At 45.3% G+C, this 3,967-nt stretch overlaps 2 non-coding genes across 2 annotated transcripts; both read right to left on the minus strand.

Annotated features, from left to right (window-relative positions):
- On the minus strand, nucleotides 1-85 carry TRNAR-UCU (transfer RNA arginine (anticodon UCU)). The gene is given in 2 exon segments: nucleotides 1-36; nucleotides 49-85. It is a non-coding gene; the product is annotated as a tRNA-Arg (tRNA).
- Nucleotides 86-2,380: 2,295 nt separating this feature from the next.
- On the minus strand, nucleotides 2,381-2,465 carry TRNAR-UCU (transfer RNA arginine (anticodon UCU)). Its single transcript is given in 2 exon segments — nucleotides 2,381-2,416; nucleotides 2,429-2,465. It is a non-coding gene; the product is annotated as a tRNA-Arg (tRNA).
- Nucleotides 2,466-3,967: the final 1,502 nt, after the last annotated feature.

Here is a 3,967-nt window from a genome sequence, read left to right on the forward strand (position 1 = left end):
CGACTCTGGTGGGACTCGAACCCACAACCTTTGAATGACTACACCAGCTAGAAGTCCAATGCGCTATCCATTGCGCCACAGAGCCTGTTGCATGCAGAGTAGAAAGACCACCCATGTATAGAAAATTCTTTCTCTCTGCCTCAGAAACTGTATCATAGTTTCTGGTCAATCCTGTATTCCCCACTTCGGGACCATCTATGTAAAGTTCAGCCGCTCCCTGCACTACTCTGCATGGCGGGAGGAGGTGGCAATGGATGGCTTTTGTAAGGTAAGTGAATGGGGGAGGGTTTTTTAACCACTTCATTCTATCTGGACGACGACACACTGCTCAAGTTTAACTGGACACGTATACCCGGTGGCAATTCCGTAGCGGCATTTGGGGAAGAGAACCAAGTGTTCCCCAAACCAATCTGTCGCGTACCTTGGGCATAGGATACCACTGAGCTGAGAGCAGCAACCCTTGCGTCTTGTTGACTGTTTACCCTGATGTTGGAACAGGGATTTCCAGTAAACAAGGGGCAGGAGTGCTCGCGACACCAATTGCGTGGCGCTGGAGCGCGTGACCAAGTTGGTGACATGGCACTCCCACGGTCCAAGTCCAGTACTACAATGACTTGGCACACTGAAGAACCTGCAGGCAACACAAGCAGAGAGGTCCGGTAAACAGGCAGAAGTTGGCAATGAATCAGGTTCTTGGATAAGCAAGAGTTTAGCAACAAGACTGGTTCTTAGACAAGCAGAAATCTGCACCAGAGCGGGTAGTCGTACAAAGCATAGGTCGGCAATGGATCGGGTAGTCAGACAGGCTGATCCGCCTGACTACCCGACAACATCCAAAGAGACAAACCGGCAGAGCTTAGTCACAAACAGTGTAGCGTGTCACACGCGTACACGCAATCACGCACACAACAGAAACATACACAAAACAAACTCCTTATGCGCGTGCGCACACAGCATTACGCCAACACCTTTCGCCGCCAATGCTCACACCACGCAACACAGCACACATGGGCACAGAACGCCAGACCCCCATACCTGGGACCCCGGTAAACCATGCCAGCACATCTGCCGGCACCCGTATGTACCAGCTGCCTCTCCTGGACAGGTAACTGACCGTGACAGTCGCAGTGCCTGGAGTGAATGGACATGACCCCGATCAGGGGCCATGTCCAGTCATAAGAACGAAAGTAAAGTAAAAAAATTAATAAAAAATTAAACACTTCCTGGTAAACCAGGGTAGTGTTTCTAGAGCTATCTAGTGGCAAAAAGTTATATTACACACCAAACATTTTTTAATAAACCAAAAAAATTACAATTCATAATAATCCTATTCCTAACATTTGTATAGTGCTTTCTCCTGTCGGACCCAAACAGCTAAAAAAAATAGGATCTGCTCCCACGTGGCAAAGTCCTGACCTGCTCCGTTTTCCCAGATGGAGCAGATACATTGTAATAGCCCCCATGGCGCAAACGCAATGTGAAAATGGAGCGGGTATTGAACTGTCCACGCTGCTCTGCCAAATGGACCCGGTATAAGTGGGAACCAAGGCTAACAAAGCTCAACAAAAGGTAGAAATAGAGGAGTTATACAAGTATGACAATTATTTAAAATGCTGGGCACAGTGTTACGTAAGTGCTTAGCATAATCATTATTATTATTATTATTATAATTATTATTAATATTATTGCACCCAAAAACATATAGTATAAACAAGATTTTTTGGTACAGGCGGTCTCCTACTTACAAACAGGTTATGTACCTGGAGATTGCTTGTAAGTTGAATTTGTTTGTAAGTTGAGTCATGTTTTTATACATTATGAAACATGGATAAATGATTTATTTTTAGACATCTCTGGATTTGGACAGATAGTTCTATAAATTATGTTTTTGTTTGTGCTTGTGCTTAAAGTGTTTTGTAGTTTTTTGTTTTCTTTTTTTCACTACTTTTTGTTACTACTACTTTTAACAGTTTATACAATACTGTAAAGTAACAAAAATATGTAATAACCTGGAAACAACTTTGTATAAAGCAATGTAACTTGAGTCATTTGTAAGTAGGATACTGCCTGTATAACCCTTTCTTTCTTGCAGATTCACACACACTTGTTGCTGCATTTTTAGGTGTGTTTGAAAATTATAAGCAGATATTTAATTAGTGACTTCTTAACCCCCCCCCCCCCCCCCCAAATGTCAGTGTATTCTGTTAAATGATAATCTAATTTCCTAATAATAAACTCTGATTGTACTGATATCTTGCGTAGGACTGGTGCGTAGGATTAGTAGTAGCTACCACAGCATCCATCTACCATCAGTTGTAAAGAATAAATCCAGTTTAGTAGTATTAAACAAACTTGTCCGAAGTTATAAGAGAGGTAAAAGCGACTCTGGTGGGACTCGAACCCACAACCTTTGAATGACTACACCAGCTAGAAGTCCAATGCGCTATCCATTGCGCCACAGAGCCTGTTGCATGCAGTGTAGAGAGACAACCCATGTATAGAAAATACTTTGTCTGAGTGGTTTGCTCAAACATGTAATCTGATAGTCACTTTTTCCCTCCACCCTCTTATACTGTATCAACAAGTCTTCAGTGAGAGGCAGAGCTCTACCACCCTCCCACCACAGCATACAGAAACTCTTCAACAGAGAGTGAGGATGTGTAGCAGCTGCTCGCTTTATATACACACCTCTCAACTTCCTCAAACTATCTACAGATCTGCCTCTGTGAATGTGGCATACTTTTTTCTGTGGGAATTCCACCGTTCGTCTGAGAAATATCTAGTAGCTCTGATTCCCCAGAATGTACAAGGCTGGCTTAAAAACCCGGTGCACACCTTCAATTTTGATTGGCCAATTTTATCACCTCCATGTAGTATGAGGAGGGTCAACAGATTTTGAATACTATGAGCAGATTGTGTAGGTACACTCTCAGTACATGGAGGTGGTAAAATCGGTCAGTGATTGGACAATCAAAACTGAAAAAAATCTAGCAGTCTTCCTGTAAAAGAAAGTTATAGTTACCTGTGCAGCCGTATCCCCTGACGTCATCCTGAAGACCATGAATCACCCGATTTCCTGAGAGTGGCTCTGTCTCCCTGAAGAAAAAATGCCGGGGGATTCGAGGTCTTCAGGACGGCAGGAACTTGCTTCCAGTGGCGTAAAAATAGGGGCTGCAAGCCGTGCAGCCATGGGGGGGGGGGGGGGGCTAGTATCTGACACTACTTCCTGTTTATCAGGAAGTATCTTGTGGCACTTAGAGATTGGACCTCCACGGTGGAAGACATAGAGGTATGCCTGTGTTCGTCCCCACCGCTGCAGTGCCACCTATTAATGCTGGAGGGGGAGCGCTGAGGGGAGAGCCCGAGGCAAGGGGGGAGGGGAGTGACCCCCTCCCGGCCGATGTCGGTGGCCAATGACGCCAGCAATAGCTGGAAGCCGAATTACAGCTTCCCCTGAGTCCACGGCGGCCTGGAGGGGAATAGTAATTAACGCCGGCAGGACTTTTGCAGGAGCAGAGCGATGCATTTTGCAGCATCGCCCTGCGCCCAAATTTCCTGGCGCCATTTTTGCATGTACGCTTAGGTCGCAGCTTCCGGTATTACCGCAACAGACATAGAGAACATACTCCATGGCCCATGGGTCTGAAGGTTAGAGTTGCAAAAACTAAAGTGAAGGTGAACAACAAAAATTGTGGTACAAAAGCTATCAGAGATCAAGGTATGTGGCAGACATGCTTAATCAGGTGTACAGGCCAAAGGTGGCTGAGGGCGGCAGAATTTGAGCAAGGTCGTATAACAAACTGGGTCAAAAGGAGGAAACTAAACTGAAAAACTATCTCTCTTAAGGCAGAGGTTACAGAAATGTCTTGCTGTCTAGCTTGGCCTTAATGAGGTGCCGGGGGGGGGGGGGGGGGTGTACATCTGATCTAAAAAGAGCATTGCAGTAATTTTTGGTGGTTAGGAGAGC

The sequence above is a fragment of the Hyperolius riggenbachi genome, chromosome 3 (assembly GCF_040937935.1).
Source record: "Hyperolius riggenbachi isolate aHypRig1 chromosome 3, aHypRig1.pri, whole genome shotgun sequence".
NCBI lineage: Eukaryota > Metazoa > Chordata > Amphibia > Anura > Hyperoliidae > Hyperolius > Hyperolius riggenbachi.